The sequence below is a fragment of the Neofelis nebulosa genome, chromosome 13, assembly GCF_028018385.1.
Source record: "Neofelis nebulosa isolate mNeoNeb1 chromosome 13, mNeoNeb1.pri, whole genome shotgun sequence".
Classification (NCBI taxonomy): Eukaryota; Metazoa; Chordata; class Mammalia; order Carnivora; family Felidae; genus Neofelis; species Neofelis nebulosa.
Genome location: NC_080794.1, coordinates 43,759,829 through 43,780,940, shown reverse-complemented (window position 1 = coordinate 43,780,940; position 21,112 = coordinate 43,759,829). Strand labels below are relative to the sequence as shown.

Genomic DNA, 21,112 nt, shown 5'->3' with positions numbered 1-21,112 from the left:
CTGAAGCCCATCTGAGGAGGTGCCGCCTCCCTCCACTGGTGTAAAGGGTTAGGGCAAGTAAAGTCACAGCTCTGAACTCTCCCAGTCTCCCCGGAGCTGGCTTTCAGCTGGACCCGGGAACTGGGACCTATCTAGTGGCTTGGGCACCAAGGCTAGAAAGACCCCAACAACAAAACCATGTGCTCAGCACCAGGAAACAACCAGTTAGCCCCAGCAGTCTTCTGAGAACCCCTCTCTCCAAGGCCTTAAACAAGATCCTCACAGCCTGGTGTCAGGCAGCCCCAGAAAGGCGCCTTCCTGCCGGCCAGTGCAAACCCTCTCCTCCAGCAGGCTTCCCAGCAAACACTTGTCAGAAGTCCCCGTTCCGCACCCATCAGCTCTCCGAAGGGCGCCCTGCCGCAATGGTGGCATCACCAGCGCCTGTGGGGGTCTCTGGGCTCTTTCAACATTAGGGCTGCAAAGCTGACAAAGGAGCAGCTTGAAGTTAAAGACCCTCGGCCACTGCCTCCCCGGAAGGCTTCCTGGCCCATCCTCATTTTTGTAAAAGGAACCGATTGAGGACGGAGCCTTGTAAGATGTCTGCTAGAGAGCCAACACTTCACCTTCGAGAAGAGTACGGGGGAGCACCCCGGCCCCGGGCCCCGAGAAAAAACGGGGGCCCCTTCTGTGGGCGCACAAAACGGGCCCGGTGCACGCCTGTGCCACTCTCGCGGCCAAGCCTCGGGCTGACACCATGCAGCACACGGCGCTACCCACAATGCACCGGCCCTCCTCTGTCACACACAGGCACGCACACTCACCCCCGCGCCCGGAGGGAGCCCGGCCCGGCCCGCGGGCGCCCCGGCGCCGACCCCTCCAGCCCCGCACTCACCTAGAAGTTGCGTCGGCCGCGGTCCCACCCTGGCGCCCGCGGGGGGCTGGGGCCCGGCCGTGAGCGGCCGCGGCGAGCGTCTCCGGGCAGGGTTCAGCCGGCGCCGAACAAAGGCTGCGCGCAGGCAGCGGGCGCCGCCTGCATCCCCGCTCCGCGCCCGGGCGGCGGCGGCGGCGGCGCGGGGGCCCGGGCGGCTCCGGCGCCCGCTCGCTCCGCGCTGCCCGCTCCGAGGGCGCTCCGGCTCCCGCGCTCCCGCTCGCTGCTGCCCGCCACCGCCGCCGCCGTCCGGCTACCGCACCGCACACATCAATTATTCATCGCCCGTCTCCAGCTTCCCGGGCGAAGCCAATCACAGGCGGAGGCTCCGCTAATGGGGCCGCCGCCGCCGAGGAGGCAGCCAGCCGCGCGCCCGGGCGCAAGCGACAGCCCTCCGGGGACGGGGATGGGCCGGGGGCGCGCGGGGGGCGGGGGCGCACGGGGCGCGCCAGCGAAACTTCCCACGGCCCGCGCCCTGCGCTGCGCGCCGGGACCCCGCCGGCGCGACCACCCACCCTGCGTGCGCCCGCGTGGGGCTGGGGGCTCCGGGGAGGCCGGGCGCGCCGCGGCGGGGGGAGGGGAGGGAGGAGGAGGAGCGCGCGAGGAAGATGAAAGGCTAGCAGACCTGCCTCGGCGTCTCCAGGGAGCCCCGGCTCGCGCGCGCCCTCCCCGCCCCAAGAGCTTCGCCGTCCGCACCCCCGCCCCCCAGCCCGCCGCCCGCACTCACTCGCGCGCGCAGACCGTCGGCCCAGCCACTTTGCTGCGAGGGAGCGCGAGCGAGTATGAATCGGAGGCAGCTCACATTTCAAACTTGCACGCAGGGGTGGTGCTGGTGCACGCCGCCGCCGAGCGAACGCACGACCCGACGAGCGGCGCTCCAGCCTCCGGGCGGGGGCGGCGACCAGGGTCCCCTCCCCCCACCCCCTGCCGCCTGGGCAATTAATTGGAAGCAACACTTGTGAGAGTGGGTTTCCCGGAGCGCTGTCGCCCGAGGGGGCCGCCGAGAAGGCGCTGGCGGTGGTTGACTTGGGGGTGTCTCCCGCCCCCCACGGCCTCCCTGCGAATCCTCCCGAGTGGTCATGCTAATGAGGGTCCCGGGGGGGGGGGGCTGTGGGGGCGGAGGAGGGAGCTGGCCTGGAGGCGGTCTTGGCCGGGGTGGGGGTGGGGGAAGGGGAGGGGCGGGGCGGGACTGGGTCAACCGGATTGCGACCTCGGTTTGAAGGATTTTCGGAACCGGTTAGGGGGCGGAGAAAGCAGGCGACCTGGCATCCAACCTGGCACAGAGGCCCCTGCTACCTTCGGGATTCCCCGAGCGCGGAGCCGGGGGCAGGGTGAGCTGGCTCACATAACGCTCGACCTCCCCGACTTAGGGGAGTTCCTGTGCCCTGGGCCAGCGGCTGTAGGGAAGCCGGGGGCGGCTGCGGTGCGCGGCTGGGCCCTGCCCCGCCCCGGGAGCTACTGCCTTCCTGACACTGCATCCTGTGGTGGCCGAGGCCTCTTCCTTCCAGCCTGTCTTTCGCAAGGGCTCCTGGCGCTGAGCTGAGCTTGCTCCCTCTCCACCCCTCCGCCCCTGAGACACCGCTGGAAGCCCACCCCCTCTCTTGCCCAAAGGGCTCTACGCCCCTCCCTCTTCGCATTACCATCACCCCCTTGGGAGAAACGTGTTATAGCCCCCTCCCCCAGCCCTACCCACCAGCCAGTGTATATTTCTTGGTGATCTAGCTAACTCAAACGACAAGGAAGGTAAGTGGGGTCCCACCATTCATCCTAAAGGAAGGTAGCCAGAACTGTCTTGAAAATCTCCTCTATGTTGTCTGCTGTTCACTGCTCTCTGAGACATGACTGGGAACTGACCAGGTCCACTAGCCTTTGTTGCTTCTGGAGACTTCATTCTCAGATACGCCCCTCCTTTTTCAGGCTGAGCCTCTGGCTGGCCCCTAAACCTTACTGTCTGTCCTCCTGCTCGCCCTGGAAGTGGCTGAGACAAATCACTTATCTAGAAATTATGTTCTTGCTCCTTGTTTGACATAAATCGTTAGCAGGCTCTAATCCCACCCACTGCCACTTGAAATATCACTTTCGGGGATGGCATTTGGAAATGCAGTTGTCATGGGCTTTCCCTCCGAGGAGCTGGTTAAATGGATTAATTCATACTTCATAACTTGCTGCCTTTTGGACAAGAACTGGCTTCCTGCAAAAGAGATTAATTGGCATCCCCTTCCTGCAGGGCCAACCCCAGGAGTAGCCAGGGAAAGAGGGTCTGCTCCACTCAGCACAGATTCTAGGCTCTGCTCAATCTCACCTCCTCTAAGGAGTCTTCCTTATTCTGGGTTAGAATGGTTTCTTTGGGGGACAATCATTCAGTGAGACATTCATTGGGGCCCTGCCCACGTAAGCAGCCCCATAGGGGTTTGGGATCCCAAGAGGGAAGAGCCCTGTGGCCCTATAAAGACTCTCCTATCTTTCTCACTTTGGCTGGCCCAGTCCCCACTGCAGATCCCCTAGAAAATGTTCTCCAAAGCCCAGTGCCCAGCCACTGACACCCAGAAACAGATGGGGCCTGACAACTTGACCTACTTTTCAGAAGAAAACACTGAGATGGATAACCCCCCAAACCAGGTTTCTAACACTAATCTGGTTTTAACATAATGTCAGATTATCCAGAATTCAAATAGCCAAAACCTCAGATAACCAGAATACACTTCTCCTGGATCCTCCCCTTCCAGAAATTCTGTGCAATGATAGTTTACAGTACTAGTCTGATTTTTAGTGCCTTCTGAGCTACCAAAGACCTAAATGTTTGGAACTTCCAGGTTCATTCTTGAAATGCCTTGTGTGAGTTGGTACCATGGAGCCAGCCCCCAGGCGCTGAGTTCAGAAAAACCACTTCCTGTAGGTTGAGCCATAATCTGGACTGGACCTGAAGTTTACACCAGAGGGACACAGACCTGGCATCACTGCCTGGAAAACCATCAAGACACCCCACCGACCCACCTCCCCAGCCTCCCAGTCCTGCAAGGTTGGAGTGGGAGAAAAGTATTAACATGCCTATTTAAATTCCACATGCCTGGGACCAACCATTTTTTACTTTCCCCAGGTAAGACAAAAAAAAAAAAAAAAAAAGTAAATACTGTTCACCGGCAGATTTACGTAATTAGAAAAACAAATTGTTTTTAAGCATCCATTCATCAGCCGGCCCACAAGTCCCCCCGGCCCGCAGCTAGGGTTTTCACATGCTAATTTCAAGGCTTGCGCGGCCCTATTCAAGCCCCCCAGGGCCCACTAGGTTAGCGAGCTCTTGTGAATACTACAAGCCCCAAGTCTACAGAAATACGGGTACTCGAACCAGTTCCTGCCCCAGAAGGGCTTCTCCTCACTTCTCGTTCCAACTCCATTTCTCCAACTTCCAAAGATTTGCTCGAAAGCCTGGAGCCCGAAGTGGCCTGCTCCGCCCTCCGGGCGCAAGCCTCGATAAGGATCTGCAGGAAAGAGCTGCAGACAAAGCCACCCTCCACCTCTGCCGGCAGTCTCTCGGCCAGCTCTCCGAGTGACCTCGGAGAGGGGGGCACAGCCCGGGAGGGGGGGGGATGACTTGGGAGGCAGAAGAAAGGAGGAAGAAAGGGAGAGCTGTGGCCCCGGCACTCGGGCTCCTTGATGAATGCCTGCGAGCGCTCGGGAAGCCTGATGTGGGGATCAATAGCGGGTGGCTTTTCTTGCGGGTGTTTGAACTCCTCCTGCCATGGGCCCTGGCGAGGAAGAGCCGCCAATAAATCACATCGCTGCAGCCAGGAAGGCAGCAGCGGCTCGTTCCGGAGGGCGCGGGCGGGAGGATTCTTCACCCAGCCGGGGGAACCTCTCATGCGGAACCCACTTCTGCGGGTCCATGGGGGGAGGGGACCACAGTTGAGCCTGGGGGTGCAGGACAAGCCTCGTCCAGGGCTCCCCTGCTAACCTGCAGAGGGCTGGGCCTCCTGGATCCCATCCCAGCCCAGGCCAGTGAGGGGAAAAGAGCAAAGCCACCTAGGATGTAGATCACCCAGGGGTCGAAAGTGGCTCCGCCCAGGGCTTCCAGGCTCAGGGCTGGGTCACCACCGTGCCAGGCTTTGTTTGGGAGACCTGGGGACAGACAAAAGCCAAGCTTGCTCTGACTGGGGCTGAGGAGAGGCATAACAATGAACCCAAGGGGTGGCTCTTCTGGGCCTTCAGTTCTGAAGAGCTGGGTCTTCCTCAAGCAGGGCTTGCTGATTCAGCAGGTCTCAGCAAGGATCCCAATGACTCACAAATGTCACCCAGGCAGGCTGGAGCACTCGGAAGGAGAATGAAAGAGACAGGGAGGCCCTGGGCGGATCTCCACGTGAGTGTGACAGGCATGAGCATTGGTCCTGGGAGCTTCCTGGCTTATCCATTTTCATACAACTGGGTCCCTCCCAGGACCCACGAAGGAAGTGCAGGGTCTAGAGTACATTCAATAAAGGAATGCACTGGGTGCGGGGCGGGGGGAGGGGTCACCGGTCGTGGGAGTATCTGTCTCACTGCCAGCATGGCGGGTCCAGGAAGGCTCAAGCTACTGCAGTGAGGGCAGGGGTCAACTCAGGGGCTTTGTCTCCGGAGACCTTCTCCTGGGGCTTCTCCTGCCCATCTCCGAGGGGGCCAGGACAGGAACTCCTATGGCTTTTGATAATGCTGTTCCCTCCGTCCCTTTTCCCTTCTCCCTTCGCCCTGGGCAATCCCCTCAATTCTATGTGTACACTTTTTTTTTTTTTCAACTTTTATTTATTTTTGGGACAGAGAGAGACAGAGCATGAACGGGGGAGGGACAGAGAGAGAGGGAGACACAGAATCGGAAACAGGCTCCAGGCTCTGAGCCATCAGCCCAGAGCCTGACGCGGGGCTCAAACTCACGGACCGTGAGATCGTGACCTGGCTGAAGTCGGACGCTTAACCGACTGCGCCACCCAGGCGCCCCAACTATGTGTACACTCTTGAAGAGGAAAGGCAGTGATGAGGTCCAGGAGCACCCAGCCAATGGAGGTGTCTCTGTCAGGCCTCAGAACCCTACCCACGCATGGGGGCAGCAGGAGGGTGCACTCCTACTTGGGAAACAGAGCTGGGACCCCCAGGCTGGATCCAGGCCTCTCCTGTTTCCTAATCATACAGGACTCACAGTGACTGAGGGGCTGCTCTTTGCCAGGCACGCTTCCAGACACTTTCCAAGTATCAACATGTGATCCTTACCCTCTCTGGCGACCTGTGATTATCATTCCCAGTCTACAGGGAATAACATTGAGGCACAGAGAGGTTTGGACAACTTGCCAGAAGGATTTAAACTACTTGGCAATCTGATTGTGAGGTCTGCACTGGACCATCATGCTATATTGCTAAGATGGGACTCAAAGGTCCAGAGGAGAGGGACCACCGAGGTCATGCAGCGAGCTGAAGTGATGATAGCTATGTCCCCCGACCCTTGTTTTACATTGTTTCCAGCATACCACATTACATACACCGAAATATTTTGTGTTTCTTTTTCCTATTTACCTTCTGTGCGATTGAAAGCATCCACCTGACATTTTCGTTGCCCTGGCTCCACCTGAGGGGGACTGGGGACATGGTGGGGAACGAGAGCTCCCTGGCTCAGAACGTCCTATCACAGCACCCTGCGCCCCTTCCTGGATTTCTCCCCCAGCAGGGCCCTCGTCCCATACTCAGACTGCATTCCAGAAGTCTGCATTTGGCTTCTGCCCAAATCTTATCATCATTTCATTCAGAAAACAAAGCTACCCCCCTGCCCCACACCTCCACTCGGCACCTCTGAGAAGCCCTATGATTGCAAGGTTATTGGGGACCCAGGAAAGCCCCCTGTCAGGCTGAAGGAGGGAGGAGGTGGGTGGGAACCCAGGAGCCAGGCACAAAATGGGTACTCTGGTGGCTTCAGTCTTCAAGAGCTGTCTGCCCTTTAACTGTTCAGCTGGGAAGGTGCACTCCCCCCTGCCTGAGGCTGGCCTGCAGGTGCCACTGGGACAGAGAGGTTGGCAGGCGGGGCAGGCAGCTGGGAGGGAACTGGCCATGTCCCTGCTAGCTGAGGAGCTGTTGGAGGGAGGGGATGTGCCTGAATTTGGAGGCTGAGGCTCAGGAAAAAAGAGCTGACGCCCTGGACAAGTCACCTAGGCTTCCTCGGCCTGTACCTCCTCCTTTGTACAACGGAAGTGAAACCACCTAACTCCAGGTCCTCAGGGGCCCAAAGGAGATAAGGGTGATCATTCTGGAGAGGCGGAGAGGCTGTGCTGGGATGGTGTGGGTTGAACTGTGTCACTGTGTCCCCCACAAAGAATGTGAAGTCCTGTTCTCCAGTACCTGTGTATATGACCTTATTTGGAAACAGGCCTTTGCAGATGACCAAGTTAAGATGAGGTCACTGGGGTGGGCCGTACTCCCATATGACTGACGTCTGCTTAAAAAGCAGAAATCTGGGCACGGAGACAGACATGCACGGGGGAAGTAGGCCTAGTGACAATGGCGTCATGGTGCCACGAGCTGGGAGAGAGAGGCCTGGAACAGATCCTTCCTTAGTGTCTTCCGAGGAGCGTGGCCCCACCGACACGACACCTTGGTCTCACATCCCAGGCTTCTGGCCCCCAGTACTCATGCGACAGTGCAGTTCTGTAGCTCAAGCCGCCTAATTGGTGGCGGTACGTCAGTGATGGCATTCCTAGCGAAACAATACCCCTGGTGAGATGCTGTTAAAGCTGGAGTCACAGCGCATCCCTCCTCTCCTCAAATCCCTTCCTGCAGTGGCTCTGGCTCAGTCAGCGTAATGTCCCAAAGCCATTATTATTACCCACAAGACCCCGCGTGACCCGGTCCCCATCACCTCGCTGACCTCATTTCCTTTTAGTCTGCCTTTGGTTTACTCTGCCCCAGCCAGCCTCACTGCCATTCTGGCCGCAAGTGGCCCAGATGCACCCTCAGAGGTGCGCCAGCCGTGGTCTTCTCCAGGTAGCCGGGTTCTCGTCCCTCCCACCTCCCACAGGCCTCCCGCACTCCGGTGACCCCTTCTCGGGGAGCCTTCCTCAGCCACGCTGCCCCAAACGGCAGCCTCACCCCACACTTCCTCCCACTCTTTCCTGACTTAGCTCTCTCCTCAGCATTTATGACTGCTTATTTCTCTTGTGAACGCTGTCTCCTGACTAGAAGGCGAGCTCCATGTCAACAGTGACTTTTGTCTGTTTTGTACCTGTTGCATTGACAGGCTCTAAAGGATGCCAGGCAGATGCGGGATCTCTGCTGTATGAATGAAACAAGAACCCAATGCCTGAATGAATTAGTGAGTCAAGGAATGAATGAGTGAACAGGAGGGTCTGTGGTGCCCCGTTCCCCCGGCCTGCCTGGCCCAGAGATGAGGCCCCCGACCCACTGTCTGAGAGAGCACGGGCCAGCGGAGGCAGCCTGTTCAGACAGGAAGCTCAGGCCGGCTAAACAAAGGGGCTGCCGGAGGTGGTGGGGAGCTCGCCACCCAGGCCTCTAATGAATCTCCTTCCATTGATTTCTGGAGTCGCCTTTGAAGGCAAGGGACGGCCAAGGCAGCTCGAATGTCCGTGCCTCAGCAATCCTGGGGTTTTATTGCCTCTCCCAGAACACAGCTTTGACAGGGGGCTTCCGGAAGGCCCCCGGGTTGGACTGACATAAGTTCCCTGCAGTTGCAAAGGCAATTTCCCTTCCTGCTGGAGCTGTCTGTCTGTCTGCCTGTGCAGCATATCTCCCTGTCTGGGCCCAGGGCAGCTGAATTCCACTTCCGACACACCCCAGACAAAGGCTCAAGCAGGCCCTAGGAGGATGCCCTCCGTTTTCCTCTGAGCAGAAATGAGGCTCAGACAGAGAAAGAGTTAAGGCAACGCACACATTCTGGCCCAAGGCTGGGGGGCGGGGGTGCCGGTGAAGCTGAATGCAGGCTGCCCCAGCAACTGTTGACGCCACTATGCACCCCCCCCCCCCCCCCCCCCGCCACTCCAGCCTGCATGGCCTGTTACCACCGACCCTTTTCCCTACAGAGTCTCTTCTTGACCACTGGGGATCATGAACTCATGCAGCATTGGAGTGAAGAGCCCCCTAGCCTCACTTCAAATGAGGAAACCGAAGCTCAGAGAGGGGCCTGGCCATCCTCCAATCACACAGCAAGTCGGTGGGAGAGCCAGGACCAGCCTACGACTTCTGGCTTGTTCCAGAGCCCCAAGCCGTGTCTCCCAATGCTATGTTCCCACCAAGTGTAGCGTTAAGAACTTGTTCTCCAAACGTGGAGTGCTACACGGATACGAGGGCCTGCTGTTCTAAAGGGCTCCTGTCCATCAGCTGCCTCTTTTTATGAGCCGACGGGATTCGGATATGGAGGGTCTGCCCTACTCTGTCCTCTGTCTCCTCACAGAGAGGCTGGAGGCCAGACTCTGGACCTCTCGGCTCCTTTTCTCATCCACAGTGGGTCACACACATCAGGAAGGTGGGTGGAGGCATTCAATTTGGGCTCAAACGATGGATAGTCGGGGCTGCCCGGGGGGGGGGGTTGGTGACCACCCTGTCACCTGAGGTGTGTGAGCTAAGGATGCGGAAATGCAGAGGGGAGCTCAGACTGGTAGGCTATGACTTCTGTGGCCTTTTCTGCCTTGGGGTGCTCTCATAGGTAAGAGGAGAGAAGCATGCCCAAGCACCTCAGTGTGTTTGGGGCAGCAACAGAGCAGCCCTATGAACCTTCCAGGCCCATTAGAGTTCACCAGGGAACCCTTCATCTCCTGGTGGGCTCCTTCCCTCCTCCTGACAGTCCTGAGTGAGAGGACCCTCTCAGTGGCGCCTATCCCCTTCTAGCCTCTTGCTGCCAGCCCGCAGCAGCCCAGGGAATCTGGCGGCTTTCTTCGCTCCCCAGTGTGGTCCCAGGTGTCCCCCTGCTCTGGCGGCCGGGGTGGGGGAGCAGTTGGACGTGAGCAGACAGGCCACATAGGAATGTCTGTCTGCGGAAAATCCAAAGTGGCCGCCAAGGCAGGGCAATGAGTGGGAGGCCTGATGTTGAAATCGGGATCTGTAGAGCTGAGCTTGGCAGGTGAGAACAGCACACCCCTCCACCGGAGGCCAAGTCCCCAACCGAAAGATGCTGCCTGGGAAAGAGGCTGGGGCATTGCTGTGTGACCAAGAGCAGGTCACGACCGCTTCCCCATCGAGTGTGGACACCTAGTGCAGATTAGGGGCACCGGTCTCCCTAAATCTGAACGGAAGGCCCCTAAAAGAACTATCACAATTGAGCTGACCCCCACGGACCACCTATAAAGGACAAGATGGCTACGGCACACATAATCCTCTCATGGCAAGCCAGTCCCAAGGTGGTGAGCCCACTAAGCCCATTCTTATAAATCTATGTGCCCTGGACCTGTAAACATATCCTTTTTGGTAGACTATGAGCTCCACGAGAGCAGGGGTTTTGTCTGTTTTGGTCACTGCTGTATCCCTGGTGGCTCTGTACCTGGCACATAGTAGGTGTTCAACAAGTATCTGTTGAATGACAGCTATTCACCAAGGTGTTACCCTATGTTGGCAGGATTTCAGCTATACTTTCGTTATAATTTCCCGTATGCCTTAAGTATTTGTAAAGGGTGTGTATTATTTTTGGGATTAGGAAAAGAACCCCATAAACCACTTTCTTTTTAGAATTAAATGAATCAATCTAAAGTTAAGACTTTTCACCCCAAAAGCTGCTGTGCACAGTCTTGAGAACCAATAACTCCAGAATCAAGGATAACACAACTTCACGTCACCAGTGGAGCTTCCGAGGCCCGGCTGTGGGTGGCCAGGGGCTGGCCGTGGGCAAAAGGCATTGCCGGAGTCACCATCTGTCCCTTTCTCTCTACACATGGCACCATGCCACCCCAGCAGTCTCTTTTCTGGACACCCAGAATAGCATCCACATTGCTTTCTCTGCCTCTGGCCCCTTGGTCCTTCCTCTACCTGCTAAGGTATAATAAAAGGCAAATCTGACCACGTCGCTACCTTACCTAAAACCTTCCCTGGCTCTCCAGTGTTGCCAGGGTCAGGTTCAAGTTAGAGCTTCCTAGACTGATATTCAAAGCCCTGGAAGTCTCATGCACGGTCTCTGGGAAGGCCCTTTTGTTACCCTCAACCTGGGCTGCTCTTGTCGAGATGCCTGCAGCAAGTCTCTTATAGGCATTTATAAACCCTGGCTTGCCCAGCTTTACTGGAGGTAGGCAGGCTCACTGCAAAAACCCACATGCCAAACAAAGTGTTGCGCAATGACTGGGTGCCAGCCTGTAGCTGGGCGGGGAAACTGCCACAAATCCGGGAGTGACAGAGAAGCTGAACCCTACCCTCCCACCAATCTGGGAGCCGGTCCAGGGGGATGAGGAGCCTGGATCCCTGATGAATCTGAAAGGCGGGGGAAAGCCACGGGCCAGCAGCCTGAGTTGGGGTGCTCAAGGCGGGAAAAGAAGTCAGCGCAGGGATCTCAGCCTTGGGGATGCTACGGTTTGAGGCCAAACAGCACTGCCTCTCCCCTGACTCAGTTTCCCCATTTGGGATGTAGGCAGTGTTCTGGGATACATGGCAGGAAGGTACAGTCCTGGGAACCAAGCCAGTGTTTCCACTGCTCCCCCTCAGCAAGGGGAGCCCACGCCTCCCTCGGGCCCCAGACAGACCTGGGAGTGTGGTGTGTAATTGAATTTGGCCTAATTACCTAATTGCGCTGAGGAACAACCAGTACTGACAGAGGCCTCGGGTGTCGGGGGGTAGTTGGAAACCACGAGCCAAGTGGCAGCCTCCGGATTCCTTAGGCATTCAGGGAAGCCGTGTTAGACACCAGCACCTTCATTTTCCTTAATCTCTCAGTTGCTCGGAACCTTGGGAGGCAGGTGGCATTGTTCCCATTCGACAGGTGAGAAACTGAGGCTCAGAAGCATCTTGTGCAGGGAACACCAAATCCGAAAAAGTAGAGAGGGGATGTGAACCCACATTCCTTCGGAACCCGGGGCCTTCACAAATGCTGTTCCCTCTGTCTGAAACGCCCTTCTCTGCCCTCCTCTCTGGGAAGATCTTCGAAGTCCTTATTGCTAGGGTCATTTCCTCAAGAAAGCCTCTAAGCTGTTCTCTGTAGAACTGATCACAGTAACATCATCACTGGGGGGTGTTTATTCCAAGTCTGTCCTCTCTACCAAGCCTTGAGTTCCTAGAGGGCAGGGACCACATCTGCCTCACTCGCACGGTGTTCAGGCATCCAGCAAGGGGCCTGGGATGCTGCGGTGCTCAATAAATATTTGCTGAATGAATGGCTAAAAAATCTCTAAATTCCAGGTCTTTTCCAGACATAGTGTGTCGGTTTCCTGCCATCACTGGCCTGGGCCTTTGGAATGGTGGGGGGTGGCGGGGGGTAGGGTCTCAGCTGCAAAATGTATCGCACCTGGGGCTGTGCCAGGTGTCCCTGAGTCACAGGGAGCTTCACTGATTCCTGCTGGGCAGACACACCCTCCGGGATGGAAGGACAGGACACTCGGTGAGGCCTTGTAGTGAAGGGACAGGCCTAGGGCCACCCAGCTTGCAAACAGAGCCAGAACTGGAAGCCAGGCCTGCTCGAGTGTGGGACCTGGCCTCAACGCCCCTCACCGTGGTCCTCAAATGACAGAGAGAATGAACAAGGCTAACCTACGGAGGACAAGTGCTCAGATCCAAAGGAAAGCAGTTGGATTTCAGGTTTCGTGAAACAAGGCAAGAGACAAGTTATTAGACTTTTCCACAAAGGCATCTCCCACTGGGCTCATTTGCAAGGCAGCCCTGCTCCAGAGACGCGCCAGGCCTCCATTCATCCGGGACCCTGCGCTTGTCAAGCGTCCTTCCTCCTCCTCCTGGAAGGCATCTGCCCCGGAACCCAAGGGTGCAGGTCTGGAGTGGGACTGCCTGAGTCCAAATTCTAGCCCCATCACTTGCTGGCTACATGGCCTTGAGCAAGTCATTAGCAACTCTGAGTCTCAGTTTCCTCCCAATATTTTTGTGGAGGCGAAAGAATGTGTGTGCAGTGTTGTGTTCCGTGTCTGGAACATGTAAGGACTCAGTACAAGTGAACTCTTTGGTTGGTTAGGAGGAGAAAATGATAGCATTAGAGGTTTGGCATGGGATTATCGATAATGGTAGTAATTAGCAGTGATAGGAGCTGTTGTGGGAATAATAGTAACGAAACACAGACACTTAACTACACCTATTCCTTATTATTGCATACCTCCTGTTCTCCAAAAGGGCACTGTCTGCCTGCTTCTCCTTCCCTGTCCAACTTACAGTGTCCTCCTCCCTGACCCAGCTTTCCTCCTCTCATGGCTGAGTTTTGGGTGGGAAGGGTGCTATCCTATCCACCCACCTGTTTCGTCTGTTACTGGGAGATGGCAAACGGATACAGGGTTTTCACTACACGCAGGCACAGCTTCCCCCACATCGTCCCCTCTAATCCTCAACACCTCAACACAAACGACTCTAGCAGGGAGGTATATGGTTAGCTCCGTGTCCTGACGCCACAGCTGAGGCTCAGAGAGGTCATGCCAGTTACCTAAAGTGACCCAGCTTGAAAGCAAGGAGAGCAGGATGTAAGCCCAGGGTGGCCTACCTCCATGTTGGATACTTAACCACACGGGTGATTTCTATGCCACACGGTGGCCCGTCTTCTCACCCCAGCCCCACTCAGGAGCTCCTCAGAAGCACCCTTCCCTGCTGACATGACCTGAGCCCTCTTTCTGTACTCAGGGAAGGTGATCCAGTCCCACAAACTCTGCAGACTGACTCTTTCCCCTCCCACGAGTCATGGGTCCATCTGTCCCAGTCCTGGTCCCCAACGATTTAAGTCCCATGCCTCCACTGGCCACCCGAGAGCCAGCCGTCAGTCACAGCCAGACTGGCCAGCACTGCGTCTTCAATAAGGGGTGGCTCCATATTAAAAACCTCAGGAGATTTCTCACAGGACTGGAGAAGGCTGCGGTTCTGGGCTTGTGTCTCACACGGCCTCAGGCGGCCCCCCATGCAGCAGCTGCCCCACTGGGGGCGCTGGGTTCTCTGGTCCCCAGACCCACCCTGTACCGTGCATCTGGATGCCAATGCTTTTTGTACGACTCCTGGCTGTGTGGACATGTGAGTGTGATATGGAGCCGAGGCAGCCTTTTCCGCACGAGGAGGAGGCCTAGGACCAGACCCTGAAGCCCAGCCTTGGCCAAACAAAGGGCACAAGTGCCTCAGGGGAAACAGACCCGATCTGTGGGGTCACCTGCCCACTCCCTGACCTTTACAGGGGGCAGTACCTTTCTCCTCCTCTTTCTTTTTCTTATGAGGGAGAAGAACCAGACAGGGGAGGCCTGTCCCCAGGGGCTGGGCACAAGAGGATCTTCCCCTGGAGACTGACAAGGGGCCAAGGGGCTGGTGCTTCCACAGCCGCTGGGCCGGCAGCCAACCGCAGGGGCATCTGGCCGCACTTCCCAGCCGCTTGGCTTCCCCATGGACCCCAACAGCAGGCCAGTTCCCATCTGTCCCCGGGGGAGGGGGGGACGGGTTCCATTTTTTCCCTTCTAAGCCCTTTCGCATGCACACACGCAGCCCCTTGCCTCCTTGCCTCCCGGCCTCCCAGCAGACGCTTAATTGGGAGGAAGTGAGTCTAAACATCTGGGGCACACATCTGAGAGTGGGGAGCCTAGAGGAAATGGGAATACAGGCAATTATGTCACTTCCTTGGCGGAGGGTACGTAGAAGGGAGGGCAACCCTACACAGCAGCGGACGTTTCTGGGGGCGCAGCATAGGGCTGGGCTGGGGCAGGACCTGGGGGGGTGCACCTGTGGGTGGTGAGCCTGGGGCCTACAAGCAAACGTTGCTGGTGACTCCTGGGCAGGGCTGAGCTGCAGCCCTGGGGCCCAGTGGCGCTTGGAGCTGCGGTCCCAAAGGGGAAAGGGGAGACAAAGGAAATGAAGGAGAGAGGGAGAGGGAGGGACAGGGAGGAAAGGAGAAGGGAGAAAGACAGGGAGAGTGGGAGAAAGGAGGGAGGGAGGGAAGTGCAAGGGAGGTGGGGGAGACAAAGGGAGAGGGAGAGAGGGGAAGAGGGGGAGAAAGGACAGAGGCAGAGGACTGTTTTGCTCAGCTTAGAGGGAGGCCTCAGGCATCCGGGAAATGGAGCCTCCCCAAAGGGTGCTCCGAGGAGGCAGGGAGCCCCAGTTCTGATCTCTTCCCAGCCACTGCCCATCCGTGTGACCCTGGGCATGAATTTCACAGTCTGAGCCTCAGTTTCCCCAACTGGAAAAGAGGACAGAATGCCTCCTCATGGGCTGTTTTAAGAGCCAAGGTGCTCAGCTACGTGAAGCAATGGCAGAGCACAGTCTATCTCTGAACTGTCCGATCCCATCTGGGTTGGGAGCTGCCTGCCTGCCTGCCGGAAGTGGCTGGCCCCAGTGGGTTCCACATCACCCCATTTCAGCTTCACCCTCTGCTGATGCGGGTCTATTGACCTTGTCTTTTTCCTGAGCACGGAGGGTCTGTAAACTCCTCGAGGGTACAATTTCCAGGGTTACTCAAGTGCTAATCACACAGTCTGCATATAATAGGGGCCCATGCCCTTTGTTGAAGGGGTGAATTTCGTTTTATCGTTTGCACTGAGTTTCTGTTGTCTTAATTATGTGCCTGTTTGAAAGGCAGACTCCTAATTTCACTCCTCCCTCCCAATAACTTCTGTTTCCTGCCAGAAGACAATAGCAGTCTTCATCCCAAACAGGTGAGACTGGGTCCTTTGGAATTCCCTACAGGAGTCCAGCCCCAGGCAGTGTTTCCCACCTGGCCAGCCTCAACAAGCCAGAAAATGTACCCAGGAATATAAAGAAGCAACTGTTAACAGCTCTTCAAGGAAAGTCATTGGCCAGAGTTTCCAAGCTCTGAGGTGCGTTCCTCTCTGGATGCAGGAAGAGCGAGGGCGGCAGGTCTGGCCAAGGTGCCCATGCTTCCTTCCAGCCACTGCCCCGCCACTACCTTGTCCCCAGTGAGGTGGAAATTACCACCTTGCAGAGTCTCCCACTGCAAGACACAAACACCTGGTTGCCTGGGCAGCACCTTGCCAGGGTGATGTGATCCAGATGGTCCCCCGAGAGGCAGCTGGGTTGCCATGGAAACAGAACTGCTGCCGCTCCAGCCAGGAGACCCGGATTCTAGATCTGCTGGACCCCAGGCTTGGAGAAGTGAAGCGATTTGCATACAGTCACATAGCAAGCAGGGTTCGGAGCCTGTGCTGCAATGCGAGACTTCATCTGAATGATTATGTACAGAGCCCTTCTGAGATGCCGGCTTCTGTTAAGTAGTTTGTGCTGAACATTTCATGAGAGGCTAGGAGATGTGGCCAGGGCAGCGGGGTCACATGTGGCATGGGAGTGACGGAGCTGGGCTGAGCCTCGGTCAGCCTGATCCTGATGCCTAAGCTTAAACCCCTGCCCCATGCCGCCCCTACTCTGGTGTCCAGATCTCGGTTCTGCACGTCCTGAGACCTGTCCTATCCCAGCAGCTAGCTGGCCCTGACTTAAGGGTGGCTGAAAATGCGGAGGCAAGGAGAACTAGGGGCTTACAAGGCCAAGACTCACAGGTTTTAAGGTCTGGCCTCTCCCGAGCCCTAGTTCTGCTGTGCACGCTTACCTGGCAAGCTGATGAGGGGCAGGAGGGCAGGGTCTGTTGGCCAAGAACTTCCTCCCTGAGTTTGCTTGCCAGATACGCCCTGGGGACCAGCCAAGGGGTCACTCACAAAGAACCCGATCCCTAGAGAAAAGGCAAGACCAGGGAAGGGCAGAGGGGCAAGTACTTGGAGTTGCGGCAGGGCCCTGGTCCACCCTTCCTCCCTTTCTCTTGCTTCTTTCCTTCGTCTCTTCAGTCTCAACGAATCAAACATCCATCCACTTAGAGCCATCTATCTAATCGTCCCTCGCTTTGTTAGAAAAGATTTAGGTGACTTTGGGCAAGTGGATACATCTCTTTGTGCCTCAGGTTTCCCGTCTACAAAATGGGTTGGTTCCTTGTGAGGATCAGTGCGGATATTCATAACATACCCAGCACGGTGGCTGACACGAAGCAGACACTCAACAAACAGTACTCTAAAGGTTGCTTTCTCTCTTGAGAGAATTTTGGGAGGGGCTGCTGGGAAAAAAGAGGCTCTCAAACTTCCCCAGCCCAAGGTACAGACCAAGCTCTGCTGGTAGTGCCTGGCCTCCCTCAGCCAGCCCTCTACGCTCCACTCCTGCAGGCAGCCTGCCTTCCCCTCTGGGGCTCAGCCTCCTCTCCCTGGGGGGGAAGGAAGACATGCTCTTGACCCCACGTGAACCTCTCCTGGAGCCTCAGGAAGGAACTGTCACCCTACTCACCTCTCACCCCTTCAGAGGTGGGTATGGTTTGCATTTACCTCGGCCCTCTCTACACACACAGGTTCTGTATTCTCCAGACACAGCGTCAGGCACAGGCTTTTGCGTTTACCTCCAGGTAGAAGAGGCCTCCTAAGACCATCTGAATGCCACCATGTTGGAATAAAATTGCTAACACGCATACAGCACTCACGGTATACCAGGTCCTGTTCTGAGCACCGTACGGATGGTCACTCACTTAATGCCTACGACGGAGGCATTATTATCATCGACTGAGACAACCATGGCATGGAGCAGCCAAGTGACTTCTTCCCAGGTCACAGAGCTGGTGATTGGGAAGGCTGGGTGGGACTCACATCCAGGCAGGTTGCTCTGGAGTCCATGCTTTTAGTCACTACTCCTCCCTGGGAATGGTTTTTGGGAACAATATTTGAAATCGGGGCTGACCAGGACATTTCGATTAAAACAGCTGACAGGTACCGAATGCTGACTCTGTGCTAGGTTCTCTGCCACTCACCATCCGTGGGACTCGGAGTGTTGAATAAGCTCAAAGATAGGAGGGTGCTCAATCTACCGACAAGGACAGGTCATTGTCATATACTTAATACCTCTCCCTGCAAGCAATTCAGGTGATCTTGACACGTTCTTGTGAGTCATTAACATGATCTCATTTCAACCTGTTCATAGAGAGTACGGGGCAGCCTGTGGCTTCAGGATCAGATATTCTTGTTTGAGCCACAATTCTGGCTCTTTCGAGCCAAAGGGCCTTGATCACATTACGCAATCTCCCCCAGCCCAGGTTTCCTCATCTGTAAAATGGGTAGGCGTGGGTCTGGGATCATCATGCGGGGTAAGTGGGTTCGCGGCTGCTACACACAGTGAGTGCTCCAGTACCAGGAAGATGCTGACCATGTGCTGGCCATCATCGTGACTGAAAGGGGCTGTAAATCAGATTTTTTTGGCCAATCCAGATGCCCTGCCCTGTAAATCTAAAAAGGCAAGGCAGACAGTCCCGGCACCGGCACCATTGTTAATTCCCACCTGTCTGTCTGTCTAACAGAAGGTATTTATAAGGCTGTGGCTGGCAAAGCTTGCTTCAGAAGTCCCACTACCACCATCACCACCTCGCCTGCTTTCTGCCAAGCTCCCGCTCCATTTCACTCTCACGCCCGCGGATCCCTTGAAATCCCTCCTCTGTTAGTGGGAATGCTAAGCTCCATCTTAAAACTAAAGCTCTGGCTTCCTTAATCCTCTTACCTGGCTCTTTCCTCTGCAGAATTAATTGCTGCCGATGGCTTTATTAACTTCTCGGGCAGCCATGGCATCCTCGGGGCACCCTGGGGCAGTGGGGGTTGTTTTGGCAGGATCCCTGTCCTGAACGTGCCTTTGGGCTGGGGCGGCATGTGGCTGCGGGGTGACAGCCTTGGTGCCTGGAGGGCGGTAACTGTGTTCCTGCATCTCCCAAGAGGCTGTGCCCACCCCTCGGGGGGCACACGCAGAGAAGCAGGGATGCGCTGGCCAGAGCACTGGTCCCACTTCTCCTGCTGAGGCCACCTCCCCCCCGCCCACCTCCTCAGAGCTGCAGTCCCCTCCTCTTTAAATGGAGATAAGCCCGCCCTGAGGATCTCACGGGGCTGGACAAGGGAGGCTGTGTAAAGGGCTGTGTTTGTGTGTAGGATTACTGTCATTTCTCACCCACAGAATGGGAGCATTCATTGATTTCAAATCTCGAGAGCAGAGACTTTGTGTGGTGCATTTATATATGTTTGTAGCCCCCGTGCTTGGCACAGAGTGGGACTGGACAAGATGATCATCATTCCCTGCCCTGAAGATTCCAGTTTAGTATTTTTTCTTTCGAGAGGTGTTCTCATGCCCACGACTCCATCATTCATCCTGTAGTCACGAAGGTAGAGAAAAGAAGAGAACTCTTTGGACTATGGAGGAAACGGACTTGGGAGGGGCCCAGAGGTGGGGGGGGGGCGTGCCCAGGCCCCCTGTGGCCTCGGGCAGCAGGACTATCCTCTTCTTTTTTTTTTTTTTTTTTTAATTTTTCAACGTTTTTTATTTATTTTTGGGACAGAGAGAGACAGAACATGAATGGGGAAGGGGCAGAGAGAGAGGGAGACACAGAATCGGAAACAGGCTCCAGGCTCCGAGCCATCAGCCCAGAGCCTGACGTGGGGCTCGAACTCACGGACCGCGAGATCGTGACCTGGCTGAAGTCAGACGCTTAACTGACTGCGCCACCCAGGCGCCCCTAGGACTATCCTCTTCGACAGGAGCACCCTCAGGTGTGGACTGGGACATGTGGCCTCTGCGATGCCTTAGGTGGCCACGGGACCCAATGAGAAAACCACCTACCACATCAGATCTCTTCCCACTTTTGGGGTGTTGCTATTACAAGGAAGGGACTCCCAATTTCCTAAACCCCCACCTGTCTTTTTAACTGGCAGAGAGCTGGCCCAGGCTGTAGCCATGGACAGGACACCTGTGGCTCCACCCAGACAAGGGGCAGGGGCTCTATCGTCCTGATTTTGACAGTTAGTTTCTAAATGTGGCGAGGAGGAAGGCCAGTCTGCCAGTCAGGGCGGCATAGGAGATGTAAAGTTTCCTCTTGCCATCTCCAACTTGAAGTCAAAATAAGTGAGCAACCATACGAAGGACGCGATTGTCTTAGGAACAGGACTGGAATATGGCAGGGATGCGGCGGACGGGATGCAAACGACGGAAAGGGGGAAAGTGCCCTGCTCCGGCCCTGGGGGTGCCTCGTCACACACCCTCTGCTTACTGTGTGCCCCGACTCTGCTGGGCGTCATCGCCACGGCGAGGGCTGGAGGGTGTCCCCTGACCCCGACCCCACACAGCCCTCCACCAATAATGGCTGCCGGAGGCAGAGTAAATACTTCCTCGTCCTTGCCTCTCAGGCTGAGGGGCGCATTCTCCTGTCTCCCAGAGCTCCCTGGCAGGTGGTCACAGCAGGAACCATGCTTCACGACACCTTGTCACTGAACTCCTTCTCCTCCCTCTCTTTCCCTGCTTCTCCACCGGTGTTTTCTGGGATTCTCTTCAATAAACCTTTTGAGCCAGAATGTTCGATTTGCAGTTTGCATCAGGGAGAACCCAAACTCAGACACACATCATTTGGTTGAGGAACCTCCGGCAGCCTTGCCTTCCCCTTGGAGGAGCCTCATCCATCCCTCCCTTCCCCTCCCAGACCCCTGCCCCAGTCATGTGGCCTGAGGGTGTGCAGTCCCAGCTGGGGCTCTGGACTGGGGCCGTGAGGGTCCAGGAAGAAGCAGCCCCCTCCTGAGAGGGCTCCGTACGCTGCCTGTCAGGGTCCTGGCCCCCAACCCCCCACTCCGCCCCCTCCGCCTCCCCGCCCTGCATGAGTTGATGCCCTCAGCCTTCTGCCCCCCTCTCATGCTGGACAGGCCTGTTAAGCAGATCAGCACCAGCTGGGCCTCAGGCAGCTGTGTCCTTGCACACCCAGGCTCGGTCGGGGAGCCAGCAATGAGCTAATCCCGCAGAAGAGAGGGAGACAGGAAGAATAGCCTCCCGACAGACAAGCAGAGGCCTGCCCCCCGGGGCTCCTGGGGAACCAGAGAGGGCTGCGCTGGGAAAACTGCTGAGCCAGCCTGGAGACAAGGGCACTCTCATCTCGCTCCACCCCTGCCAACACCAGCCAAACGCCAAAGGAACCAACAATGCCCATCGCTGCTTCTGCTTCCAAACAGAAATCTGTGCTCCCCGCAGAAAATGTGGGAAATCAAGTGTCACCCGCCCCTCCCCACCCCTCCAGACAGATCCATT

At 56.7% G+C, this 21,112-nt stretch overlaps 1 protein-coding gene across 6 annotated transcripts in view; it reads right to left on the bottom strand.

Moving 5' to 3' along the window:
• Positions 1-21,112, bottom strand: part of ZMIZ1 (zinc finger MIZ-type containing 1) — a 233,843-nt gene that overhangs the window by 67,177 nt on the left and 145,554 nt on the right. The window contains exon 1 of one of the 6 annotated variants that reach the window (XM_058696817.1): positions 872-1,286. The exons of the other annotated variants lie outside the window; for them this stretch is intronic. The gene's annotated coding sequence lies outside the window, so the exon portion shown is untranslated. Of the gene's footprint in view, positions 1-871; positions 1,287-21,112 lie in introns of those variants that run through there. 6 annotated transcript variants of the gene reach the window in all.